Source organism: Brassica oleracea, chromosome C9 (genome assembly GCF_000695525.1).
Source record: "Brassica oleracea var. oleracea cultivar TO1000 chromosome C9, BOL, whole genome shotgun sequence".
Classification (NCBI taxonomy): Eukaryota; Viridiplantae; Streptophyta; class Magnoliopsida; order Brassicales; family Brassicaceae; genus Brassica; species Brassica oleracea.
This window is the reverse complement of record NC_027756.1, coordinates 37734973-37748918: the sequence shown is the minus strand read 5'-3', so window position 1 is coordinate 37748918 and position 13946 is coordinate 37734973. Positions and strand designations below refer to the sequence as shown.

The window sequence follows — 13946 nt, the reverse complement described above, 5'->3', positions numbered from 1 at the left end:
TGTTTCTAGATTAGCTACCTAGAACTTGCCCTAGGATTGATAGATAAAAGCAAGAGCTTCATTCTCATCCTGAAAACATTCTATCTGAGCTAAGTTTCTTGCTATGAGTTAGGCGAGAGCTGATCTAGTGAGCTTAGTAAGCATATACCATTCAACCCGCGCATAAATCTTAACTAGAAGCGTATCGATCGATATCATTATTGAATAATCGATCGGCGGAGCGAAAGGTGAATCGATCGATATCCCTATAGGATCATCGATCGACACTTTCTAACTGATCGACAAACGATAGTTGAGATCCTTAAATTTAGTTAATAGACAAGTCTAAACATGCGAAAGCTGATAGACTTGTTGACTAAGTAGTTGAGCTTTACATTATCATGCATGCAACTCATTAGGCATCTGTAGGATTATAATCCCAAGTTTCCTGAATAAAAATCCTAAGTCTAGCTATTTCTTTTTAAGCACCAAAACCTCAACCAATCAATTGAGCAAACACTTGCTTGATTAAAAAACTGCAATTTACATTTAAATCATTAAAAACATTCTGCTTAACAAATCATATTAGATTTCTTAGGTTCCCTAGCTCCCCGGGAATTCGATCCCTAAGTACTACAACTCGACTTCTTATTTGAGAGAGTATAAATCACTTCTTAGGGTAATTTGAGTGGTATCAACAGTACCAATCACATGCAAAGGAGTGAGTGAAGCAACCATACCTAGAAAAGAGCCTTTTATTTCAGAAAATCTAGTATTTTTTTAGGGACACGATGAGTTCATGTTTAAGACATAGCTGATAAGTGAGAAGCACCACCAGCACCAGCAATTATCACTTGGACGCCTCGACTATGAGCTGAGTGATTGTGAATACACCGATACCTCTCCTGACATGTTCTTCCACACAATGAAACATATTCTGCTAGCTTCCTCTTTGTTTTAAAAGAAGAATACAAATGGTGATATGGGTTGATCTTCAACTTGAATCTCTTCACTTCCCTTCATTTCTCTCCGCAGTCTTGCATATCAAACAGATCAATCACCATCATACACCATATCCCTCACTAAAATTAAAGCCAAAACAAAGAATGAGGAATCTAGTTTGAACCCTAGAAAAACTCAAATCGATGAATCAAAACTGTACCATTTCTTAAAAGCGCTTCCATCTTAAAACTGTAGAGCCCAGCAGACCCTAAAATCTGACCCATCCCATAGACTCCTCTTCACCCAGCTCGCTGGAACTCCAAGAGATTCGTCGTCAATGGACCTGCTCAGTCTCGCTGCGGACAGATTTGAGGCAGACACCGCCATTCCAAGGAGAAAGCTTGAAGCTTGTAGAAGTTGAGAGAAATTTAGGTTTTTTTTTAATATCGCTCCTTCTGAAACTTCTAGACGAGGGTTTTTTAGTACTTTCATTCATCTTAAAGATTAGTCTAGTAATTACAAAAATTTATGAGTTATTCTAGTCATTACATGTATTATTTGAGGGGTGTGTTATAGGAGTGGATCGCGTTTAGTTTTTAATTGTAGAAGTGGGTCGGCCCAAGTTTTTATTTGCATTTTGCACACCTAGTGGAGAGATAAATAATCGATGACACTTTTAACCTTTTGACCCATGAACTTTATGTATTTGACCCACAAAACTTTACCTTCTCGGCTTATGAAAGTCGACCCAAAGACTTTCCCACACGTGCGAAACTCGGCGGCTCCGATCGGGGGCGTGACCTTTTTTTTTAAATTTCGATGGTAGTTGTGAAACAATTTTTTTCACCTGGGTAAATCTTGGTACTTTTACCCCTTTTTCGCGCCAAAACTTGTTCGTACAACGGTATGTGATTATAGTGATAAAATAAGTTGTGGATGGGGTTAATTGATAATTGTGAGACATAATCAAGACTGGTGGATAATATAAAGAAACCCTAGTACAAGAACAACATTTCACCCAAATGCATCCACCAGATCTGGAAATGTTGGAAACTAATAGCGGTTTGCGCGACTCTGATGGAAGTTTTGGTGGTAAAGCTCAGGCGACCAGTAGCAACAGCACATTAGGTACACTGTTATCTCCCTTCCACATAACCGAATCTCTGCGTTTTTGATTGTTCAAATTTAATTTTACTTGTTTGTTGGGGTATAGGAATCTCAACTTCACACATTGTCGGTATGGCTGGTCCGTGGATAATGTATGATAATGGTGCTTGGGATTTCAAGATAGATAATGATAGAATGGGTAGAGCGGTTGACTGCTCTACAATCAAAGGCGTTTACGGGTTGAAAGATAGTATTCTTGCTGCCTATGGTTTGTTGGGAAGAGAAGTAGAGGTTGAAATGTGCTATTGGCTTATTGATGGAGACAGTGAAATGGTTGGTAAAGGGGCCGCACCAATGGAGATAGAAACCGACACTGATTATAAAATATTCAAGGCTCTTCACCGAACAGACAAATCTTTTAATGTTTTCATCACATTTCGAGAGATTGTTGGAGGAGAAATGATATTTTCAAGGTCTGAACGAGATATTTTCACGCAAATGAATGCAACGGCCGGAATTGTTGACGATGATGAAAAATTAATAAGGCAAGTAGAAGCCATTGAAGCAGCTATTGGATTAAACTCAGAGGCGGCTGAACTGGTGGAAGGTTCCAAGGATAGTAGAGCAGCTGTAGATGCCGTTTGTGGGGTTAATCTGGCTTCAGAGAATATGCGTCAAGATAGCTGTGGAGAACAGATAGTAGTGGAGCGTAGAAAAAACAAGCAGGCTAACGTTTAAGCGGCTTGTGGAGAAATTGAAGGTGGCAAAGGAGGAAACAAAGGAGATGACATTGGAATGAAGCTGGTTACACAGAAATGGATGTTAACAAGGGAAAGGGTAAGGATTATGATGTTGGAGAAGATGAACTCAAAGATGAAGATGACGACGACTATGATTATAATTACTGGCATGAATTCGTTCGAAAAGATTTTGAGACAGACGAAGATGACGATTTCAATGGATGTCCACCAAAAGGATGGGGTGGTGGACGGTCTGGTCTTAACGGTTATGACCGATCTGGGGCGAGGGGTGGTAGAGGTCAAGGGTCTGGAAAACCGGCGTCTGGTAGAGGCCAACGATCAAGGGCAACTGGTGGATCTTCATCTAGCAAAAATCGTAGCAATATGAGACGTTACGAAGACATGACAGATGATCAAAGAGATTTTTTATGTACCTCTCGAATCGTTGACGTTGCGTACACCAAAGAAACTGATATCAGCTTAGGCGTCGATGTTGTTCATGCAACTCCAGCAAAAAATAGGAACCAACAAAACCACGACGAAGATTTTGTTTATCGTCGTTCGACCGAATCTACCTCTGAAACAGTAAGGTGTGCACTGACCTTTGAAACCGGTACCGTCGAAAGTGTCGATGTTGTTCTGGTCACACCACCACAACAAAACAAAAAACACAACCGCGTGATCGAAGATAATGATGAGTTTGTTGATATTCCTCCTCTCACAACAACTACAAAAGTTTGTAATTCCACCAGTGCTAGTGACGAAACACATTCCGGCGAAGGTGCTGTTAATGTTCTTGTTTCACCACTAAAACAGTACAAAAATCACACCGATGAAAAATCCACCGGGAAAAGTGATGATGTTGTTCTCGTTACTCCACCGAAACAATATAACAAACAAAACCGTGTTATCGAAGCTGATGATGAGTTTGTTGATCTTCTTGTCACCCAAACTACAGCATCCGATGGTGGAGAAGCATTCACCCCAGGAAAACACTTTCCATCTACCTCTGTGTTCGAAGATGATCTGTTTGTTAATCCTCCTGTCACCGAGGGTATAGATGTACAGGGTGGAGAGGCTTTCATGAAAGGGATACAATTTTCGGAAATGTATGGATATAATGATGTAGTTCCTGTGTTTAATGATATGGAAGGAAGCGGTTTACAGCCGCAGGATATCGACTACAGTAACGAGGACTCGAATATATATGTTGGAAGGATGTTTAAGGATAAAGCGCAGTTAAAGTTGACGATGTCGATCTATGCACTCGCGGAGGTGTGCAGGTTCAAGTTCAGGCATTGCAAACGCTTCGTGACGGCAAAATGCGTTGATAAACAGTGTAGTTGGAGGGTAATGGCTAAGCAACTGGGTGATTCTCCTACGTATGTTGTGAAGAAGGCAATTTCGGGACATGTATGCACATCTGAAGTTTGAGGGCAGTACAAAAAATATGGAACATCTAGAGTGCTTGCAGCTCTTTTGCGCTCAAAATACGAAAGACTCCAATGTGGACCTTGTGCTATGGAACTGCCGGAAGTACTGCAAACTGAATTCAACTATACATGCACGTACTGGAAAGCTTGGAAAGCTAAAGAACTAGCTATTGCGTCTGCCCAAGGAACATAGGAGATGTCTTACAAAATACTACAACAATACTTTCACGTACTGAAGTACGCAAATCCTGAAATAATCACTGATATTAAAACAAAACTTGATAAAGAAGGGAAAACGAGGTTCAAGTATGCATTCATGTCACTGAAGGCTTGTATCGATGGGTGGAAGCATTTGCGGAAAGTCCTTGTGGTGGACGGAACCCATATGTTTGGGAAATACAAAGGAGTTTTGCTTAGTGCTAGCAGGCAAGATGCAGACTGCCGCGCATTCCTAATTGCTTTCGCAGTAGTTGAGAGCGAGAACTCGGATTTTTGAAAGGTTGTCTACAATTGTAGAAGATAGCTGTGAATTAACAATAATTTCCGACATATGCGCCGCAATATTTGCAGCTAAAGAGAGATGGTATCCGCGTGCACACCATGGTATTTGTCTTGAACACCTTAAGTGTAACGTGGCAGAAAAGTACAAAGGACTGCAGCAGAAGGATATGGTCGGCAACGCCGGAGAGGCATTCAAAGTTTCCGAGTTTGAAAAGCTCTATGAGCTTATAAAGCTTATGTATTGGAGATGTTGGGATTATTTGGAAAAAATCGACCGCAAGTTATGGCCACGTTCACATTTCGAAGGAAAGAGATATAACATGATGACTTCAAATATAGCTGAATCGTTGAATCATGCGCTGCTGCCACCCCGTGATAGTCCTATATTGGCACTGATGGAGTTTATTAGACGGATGCTGACTCGATGGTTTGAGAGCAGGCACTGCAAGATCAGTAAAATGACTGGAATTGTTCCTAAATTAATCGAGCAAATACTGGTCGAACAGTTAGTGTTGTGTACTGGCCTTCTTGTTTTGCCTTGTTCCACTTGGGAATTCGAAGTTACACACAAGGCAACTGGTTTTGGTTTTTCTGTTGATTTGGAAAAATGAACTTGCTCCTGCCTTGAATTCCAGATGCTTGGGCTGCCATGCCGACACGCTATTGCCGCTGCTTCTTATCGAAACATGGAGTATAGTTTTTTGTTTCACAATACCATGTGAAAGATACTTGGTCTGAAACAGTTAAGGGTATCATACTACTGGTTCCAAATCCAAAGGATATCCATATTCCAGCAGATATACTAAAGCTCCAGCTTTTTCCACCAATGACCAAAAGAACGAAGGGAAGGCCATGCATTAAAAGGAAACTGTCAGCCAGAGAGATTCCGGTAAAACCTTCGTTTATAACTTACAAAAATAAATATTTATGGAAACGCATTGTTCGCCTTCCATTTCTAACTACTTTTCGTTTATAGGAGGGGCCGAGGAAAAAGAAGAAGGCGAATAAGTGTTCCAGGTGTTTTAAAGAAGGTCACGAGAAGACTACATGCATGGAACCAGTGCCCTGATCTTAGTAACGAGGATCCCGTTTTTTGGAACTAGGAGGAACCTTTATTTTCATTTAGGATATCATTGTATTTTGCGGTAGGACGAACCCATTATTTTGGTTATGATTGTATTTTGGAACTACGATTAAGCCGTTCTTTTTGGTACATCTGGTCCTTTGTGGAAAACTCATGATATAAGTGTCATAAAGCAGTAGTACTTTATTTCCATTATATAAGTGTGATAAAGGGTTTGGTGCTTTCGGTTTAGGGTTTAGGGTTCAAGAGACAAACAAAGTAAAGAAATAATCTTGAACTCCCTTTGTTTCTTTACTCTATCATGTTTTTATTATTTTATTTAAGTATTATTCAGACCATCATAACTATGTGTTTCATGAATATGTCTGAGTAGTCCTTGCTGTTAGGTTTAGGTTTCTCAATAGGTTGATAAATGTATTACTGACACACACAATTGTTAGGGTGTTTAGAAATATAGTTCTTCATCTAGTTGTTCTTAAAGCTAAGTTTAGGATTGATCACCTTTTGAACTTAGATCTTAGGATTAATTGAGATCAAGCCATTGCTTGACTCAATACCTGAAATTAGCTAGTATGATCTAACTGACTAGATACTGACGAGAGTTGGTCTAGTGAGTTAGAGAATATAAATCAAACCTGTCCGTAAAGCTTTCTGGAAGAAGTATCGATCGACGAAGCGATAGCCCTGTCGATCGATATTTTGAAAGGTGTATCGATCGATATTCATAACAAATTACCGATCGACACTTTCTCGTGATTAACATACGAGAATTGAAATCCGAGATCTAGATTAGATCAAATAGATTATATCTTAGTTTGAATTTAAGAACAATTAATATCAATAAACCCCTAAAGACCCAACTTAAGTATTACTTATCATGCCTGAGAACATTCCTGAATCTAGCTATTCTCCCAACTGTTAACAACCTCAAATCAAATCAATCGAGCAATTATTTTGCTCACCAATTCATTTACTGCTTTAAAACGTATAAATCATCTAATCTAGCCTTAATTCAAATACTATAAATCTATTGTGTAATCCTAGAGTCTCTGTGGATTCGATCCCTAAGTACTACATCTGAACCTCTTATTTCAGAGAGAGTAATTCACTCCTTAGGGTAATTTGAGTGATATCAAATTTGGCGCCGTTGCCGGGGACTCTTTCTTATTACCATTAGATTAAGTTTAGAAAACAGTCTAGATTTTGTTATTGAATCTACTAAAGTTTTCCCTCTTTCCCTGCTGACACAGGTACTTAAGATGGAAGACATGAATTTTGGCCCGAAATCGATCGACACTCAGACAACAACATCGAGCGACGGGTCGACAGAAAAGTCGATCGACACTCTGCTACCAATATCGATCGACGCCATCTTGCCGGAAGCAGGTAAGTCTGTTCTTACCTATTTCAATAATGGAAAAGTAGTTCTAGGAGATCAAATAGGTATAGTATGCAATGCATCAAACCAAATGAATTATAGACATAGGGCTCCAATTCCTATTGGAATAGCAGTTGTTTTGAATGCTTCAATTCCTATTGGAGATTTCAATAGACCTGATCGGTTCTACACTAACAGGTCTGCGATCCATCCTCCAGCAATTCAAAGAGAAGACTTTGAACTGAAACCTAAATATATCTCTCTAGTAAGTCAGCACCCCTTTCGTGGTCTTCCTCATGAAAACCCCATAGACCATATCGAAGCACTTGAGGACTTTGTGTCTAACATCAAGGTGCATGGAGTCTCTGAAGACTACCTATTTTGCAAACTCTTCCCGCACTCCCTTGCTGGAGATGTGAGGCACTGGCTGAAACAATTGAAGCCAGGATCTTTGACTTGCTGGAGTAATATCAAAAGCGTCTTCCTCAACAACTTCTTCGAAGATGCACGAACCGAGGAATTTAGGAATAAGATCTATAATTTTTCTCAAGGGACCACTGAAACTTTTAAGGCTTCTTGGTTGAGATTCAGAGCCTACCAGCGAGACTGCCCACACCATGGTTTTCCCGAAATCCAGCTACTTAATATTTTCTTCAGAGGTCTCGACTGGACATACCAAGCGTCTTTGGACGCTGCGAGTCAAGGGAACTTCAAAACCAAGACCCCTGAAGAAGCTACGAGACTCATTGAAAATGTGGCGTCTAGCACTAGTGCCAAGAAGACTGATCTCGAGAGGAGGAAGATGGCCGAGAATTCGAATGGAGATCGGATTTCTGAGGTGAAAGAATCGTCAGATTTAGTTCATGCTTTTGTGATCGGAGATGAGCAAGTTCGGTTTACCGATGAGAGTCAGACTTTTCTACATGGAGGAGATGAAGAAGAGTATGTAGACCTCATCGATGAAACTAGCTTTCACAAACAAAGACTTGCCGATCAGCAGCAAAACATGAGCTTCACAAGGACCTACGATGCAGAACATACTCATAAGAGCAAACTGGAATATATGATGGAGCAAGTTCTGAAAGGCCAGCAGAAAATGAGTGCGGTTCTCAATGAAAAATTGGATTCCGTGTATTCTGATTTACATGATAAATTTGAAACTTTGAATGACCATGTCAAGAAATTGGATAGCCAAGTTGCGCATAACGCTGAGTTTGTCAGAAGGGATAAAGGATTCCTTCATGGAAAAACTGATACCAACCCGAGACACCAAGTTTGTGTTGTGTTACTAAGAAGCGGAAAACGCCTTTCCCGAGTGCTGTAGAAATCACTTCTGCAGAAAAACCCCCTGAAGCTGAAAATGCAACGATTAACCTCGATGAAGAAGAGGAGGAGTTGGAAGAAGATGTGGAAATCGATCGACAAGAAGGGAATAATGTCGATCGACCGACTATGATAAATATCGATCGACATAATGAAAACAATGTCGATCGACACTCGACCCCTGCCACGCCGGCGGTAGAGAGAGTGTATAGGACTTTGCCACCCTTTCCTCCTAACAAGACGCAAACTAAGCGAGAATTGGATAAAGCGATCTGCAAGAAAGCATGCGATAAAATCACGTTGGAAATGCCACTAAGTGATGCCATAAAAATATCATCTTCGATTAAGAAATATGTAAAAGGCATGGTATCCTACAGCTTCCCAGCTGCTGAACACAGCGTCATGATGGTTTCAGAGGAAGTAAGTGCAATAATCCAAGGCGAAACTCCGATCAAGAGACCCGATCCGGGCAGCTTTGTTCTGGATTGCAACATACGGAATAAAAGTTTTCCTCGATCCCTTTGTGACCTAGGTTCCAGCGTGAACCTCATGCCGCACTCTGTCGCAATATCCCTAGGATACGACAAGTTCAAACCTACCAAAATAACTCTGGTTCTGGCCGAAAGATCCGTTAGATTACCTGAGGGAGTGCTTGACGAAGTGTCGATAAGGATTAATGACTGTCACGTCCCAACGGATTTCGTGGTGCTGAAATACCAAAATGAACCAAAGGATCCCCTCATTTTAGGTAGACCGTTTCTAGCTACAGCAGGTGCGATAATCGATGTCAAGGAGGGTAGAATAATTCTAAACATTGGAAACATTTTGATGACCTTCGACATGGATAAGCTGATAAGACGACCCTTAATCGATAAACAAACTTCCTATGTGGGTGATATCTGTGAATTGACTGAAGAATCTTTCATAAACATGTGCTCAGATGATCCTCTGGAGAAAATACTCACATCTAGTGAAAGACAAACATTTAGTGTCGACAGTAGAACTGAGGAATACACACGACTAATGGACGTGAGTATGGAAACAGCGAACGTCGATGACATAGAGGATGACACTTCAGAAATCAACGTCGATCGATATTTAACGAAAGTTGTAGACCGACAACCATCCCCCTTGGAGGAATGGGATCCCGAAAAAGCACCAAAAATTGAGTTAAAACGGCTACCCACTGGACTCAAATATGCTTTTCTCTATAAAAATTTCTACCCCGTAATCGTGAACGCCAACCTGACCAATGGAGAATTAGCTTTGTTATTAAATAAACTACGCAAATATAGGAAAGCCCTCGGATACTCTCTTGAAGATATTCTTGGCATTTCTCCAGATCTGTGCATGCACCGGATTGACCTAGAAGACGGTTCAAAATCGTCAGTGGAACACCAAAGGCGACTGAACCCAAACTTGAAAGAAGTTGTTAAAAAGGAAATAATTAAACTTCTAGATACCGAAGTCATTTACCCGATTTCGGATAGCGATTTGGTTAGCCTCGTGCATGTCATACCGAAAAAGAGAGGAATCACCGTAGTGAAGAATGACAAAAACGAACTCATTCCCACGTGAACTGTGACTGGACATCGGATGTGCATCGATTATAGGAAGCTAAACACTGCCACCAGAAAAGATCACTTTCCCTTACCCTTCATTGAATTGATCAAATTTTGGAAAGATTGGCAAATCACGAATACTACTGTTTTCTTGACGGATACTCTGGATTTTTTCAAATCCCTATACATCCTGACGATCAAGAAAAGACCACCTTTACATGCCCTTACGGAACATTCGCATACCGTAGAATCCCCTTCGGTCTTTGTAATGCCCCTGCCACCTTCCAACGATGCATGATGTCAATCTTTACGGATATGATAGAAGATTTCATAGAAGTCTTTATGGACGATTTCTCAGTATATGGATCCAGTTTCAAAAACTGTCTCGATAACCTATGTAAAGTTTTGGCAAGATGTGAAGAAAAGAACCTCGTTCTAAATTGGGAAAAATGCCACTTTATGGATAACGATGGAATCGTCCTAGGACATAAAGTGTCTGCTGTTGGTATAGAAGTAGATCAGGCAAAGATTGGGGTAATGACCGGTCTGCCGGCACCCACAAACGTAAGAGACGTGAGAAGTTTTCTCGGACATGCCGGATTTTACAGGAGGTTCATACAAGATTTTAGCAAAATCGCTAGACCTCTCACTTCCCTTCTCTGTAAAGAAGTTAAATTCGACTTCACACCAGAATGGGTAAAGTCTTTTGAGGAAATAAAGAAAGCTTTGATAACCGCCCCCATCGTACAAGCACCTGACTGGAATCTTCCTTTCGAAATCTTGTGCGATGCGAGCGATTTCGCTGTAGGAGCGGTTCTGGGCCAAAGGAAAGACAAAAAGCTACATGCAGTTTATTATGCCAGTCGAACACTCGACGAGGCACAAAGGAACTACGCAACAACAGAAAAAGAACTGATTGTTGTAGTTTATGCATATGAAAAGTTTCGCCAATACCTGGTCGGTTCGCGAGTCATCGTCCATACTGACCACGCTGCAATTAAATATTTAATGCAAAAGAAAGATGCGAAACCACGACTCCTGTGATGGATCCTTCTACTTCAAGAATTCGACATCGAGATTAAAGATAAAAGAGGAGTAGAAAACGGAGTTGCAGAACATCTTTCCCGGATAAGAATAGAAAACGACGTCCCTATCGATGATTTCTTACCAACTGTAAATGTTTACCAAACGGATTCATTCATCGGGAATGTATGTCTCACTTCCGAGGACCTGTCGATCGACGACAACGATGCCATGTCGATCGATTACGGGAGTACCAGGTCGATCGATGACGACGATAGTATGTCAATCGACACTTCAAATGATCTAAGCAAAAAGAAGAATCCTAGAACCCTCACCTTCGATATAAAAGTTAATGTCGCGTATAACGAGCTGTACCCAGACCGCGCTTTCCCCGTAGATGAAAGTCTGTATCGGGAAGTGCACGCGGCTGGGCAAGGTTCAAAGCGCAGACCTTGGTACGCTGATATAGTAAACTATTTAGCTGCTGATATAGAGCCCGAAGAGTTGCGAGGCTATACAAGGAAATTTTTTTTAAGAGAAGTTAGGAGATTTCACTGGGACGAACCATATCTCTACAAACACTGCTCTAACGGGATGTATAGATGCTACATCGCCGAAACTGAGATACACAACATTTTATTCCAATGCCATGGATCCGATTATGCTGGGCATTTTGCGACCTTTAAAATGGTATCAAAAATCCTTCAAGCAGGATTCTGGTGGCCAAACATGTTTCGCGATGCTCATGCATTCATAGCACAATGCGACAGATGTCAACGGAGAGGAAAAATCAGTAAAAGACATGAAATGGAACAAAAATCTATTCTAGAAGTAGAAGTATTTGACTGTTGGGGAATAGATTTCATGGGTCCTTTCCCTTCCTCCTACGGGAATAAATACATCTTAGTCGCTGTTGATTATGTGTCAAAATAGGTCGAAGCAGTAGCTTCCCCAACGAACGATGCATCCGTCGTTATTAAGCTTTTCAAAATCATCATCTTCCCGAGATTTGGAATTCCCCGAGTAGTCATAAGTGACGGTGGATCCCATTTCATTAACAAGATTTTTGAAGGACTACTCTGAAAGAGCGGAGTGCACCATAGAGTTGCTACACCCTACCACCCGCAGACGAGCGTGCAGGTAGAAGTCTCAAATCGACAGATCAAAGAAATCTTAGAAAATACTGTGGGAACGTCTCGAAGGGATTGGTCTAGGAAATTGGACAATGCACTCTGGGCATACCGGACTGCGTTCAAAACTCCTTTAGGAATCATCCCTTTTCACCTACTGTATGAGAAATCATGTCACTTACCAGTCAAGCTGGAACACAAGGCAGCCTGGGCTATTAAATTATTAAACTTCAATATCAAACCGGCTGCCGAAAGGAGGCTCATGCAGCTCAACGAGCTGGATGAGATTAGACATTTAGCCTACGAGAGTTTGAAGATATACAAAGAAAAGACAAAATCATATCACGATAAAAATATCATTTCCCGGTACTTTGAACCAAACGATCAAGTGCTGCTATATAACTCTCGGCTAACACTGTTCCTCGGAAAACTCCTATCTCATTGGTCAGGTCCTTTCACTGTTGTGAACATAAATCCTTATGGAGCCATTACGCTTATAAATAATAAAGGAGACGAATTCACGGTAAATGGCCAACGAGTAAAGCACTATTGGGCTAAACCGCCAAATATCGGGCCTATAAACTTAGACCCCCTTCCCGATAATTAGAAAATCGAATGTCGAGTCAAGCTAAAGACTTAAAATAAGCGCTGAATGGGAGGCAACTCATTTATAGTCTTTCGATAATTAGGAAAATAAAATAAAAAATTTGGGAAACATAACGTCTGTCGATCGACGGAAGACCTCCTTCGTCGATCGACATCAAATGAACAGACGCGGGCTCATATTAAGTCGACATTCACACAAACCCGAAAACCCTAAGAACACACTCCCATCTCTTTTCTCTCTCGTTTTTCGGCCAATTCCAACGATTTCTTCGTTCAATCCACTCGATTTTCGACCCTCTATCCGTCTAGATCGCTTAACTCACGCATCATCATGGTATGAACACGAAGTTTTCTAAATTTCCGTTCTTCCTCGGGTTGAAATAGAGAATGAGCTAGAACCGGGATTTTCGTGCCCTTATAGATCGATTCATGCTAAAGGATTGATAGAACAGGGACTACTGATCGATTAAACCGATTATATATGCCATGCACATAGAATTGCATCAATGGGTTGTGGGAACCGAAATTTGCACTTTCGATTTCCGTTTAAATAAGGAAAGTTAGGAAAACCCTAATTTCCCAGAGGTCCCGGATATCTGTTAAACCACACGCCAAGTAATCAGAACACGCAATTAAAGACGAAAAGAAATAAGAAATCGTAAAAGCGAGCAAAAGGAGTTTTATTCCGAATCCGCGTATGAGCGTTACAACAAGGTAGAAGCCATGACCACGAGAGCTGTCTGCGAGATTCCTAGTTCTAACAACCTAAGACTGCAAAACCTAGTTGAGTCGCAGCTCGAAATAACAAAAACGGAAAGTTGCCTAATTGCTCTAAGTGCTAAGTTTGCTCTGAAAAGTCCTGCCTCATGCCTCTCGCCTAGGACTCCATATATACTGGCTCCAAGGTCGGTTTACGCTTTTCCTCTTCTGCCCTTAAGCTGCCATAGCATAAAAATGGAGATATTTCATTTTTTTTTATCTTCGTAATTATCTTCAAAATTTCGTATTTATCCGCAGAAACTTGACATTTATCTTCCCTTGCGAACCAAGCGTAAACCGACATGCGGTTTACGGGCTGTTGGTTAAGAAATCGTAAGTTGGGCTTCGAGTCATGTCTTAGGTCCCTTTGGGCCGTCTT

General features: G+C 41.0%; 2 pseudogenes; one reads left to right on the top strand and one right to left on the bottom strand.

Moving 5' to 3' along the window:
• The window catches only part of LOC106314934, a 10592-nt pseudogene extending 9284 nt beyond the window's left edge, over positions 1–1308 (bottom strand).
• Positions 1309–8850: 7542 nt separating this feature from the next.
• LOC106314933 lies at positions 8851–12155 on the top strand (annotated as a pseudogene).
• The last annotated feature ends 1791 nt before the right edge of the window (positions 12156–13946 follow it).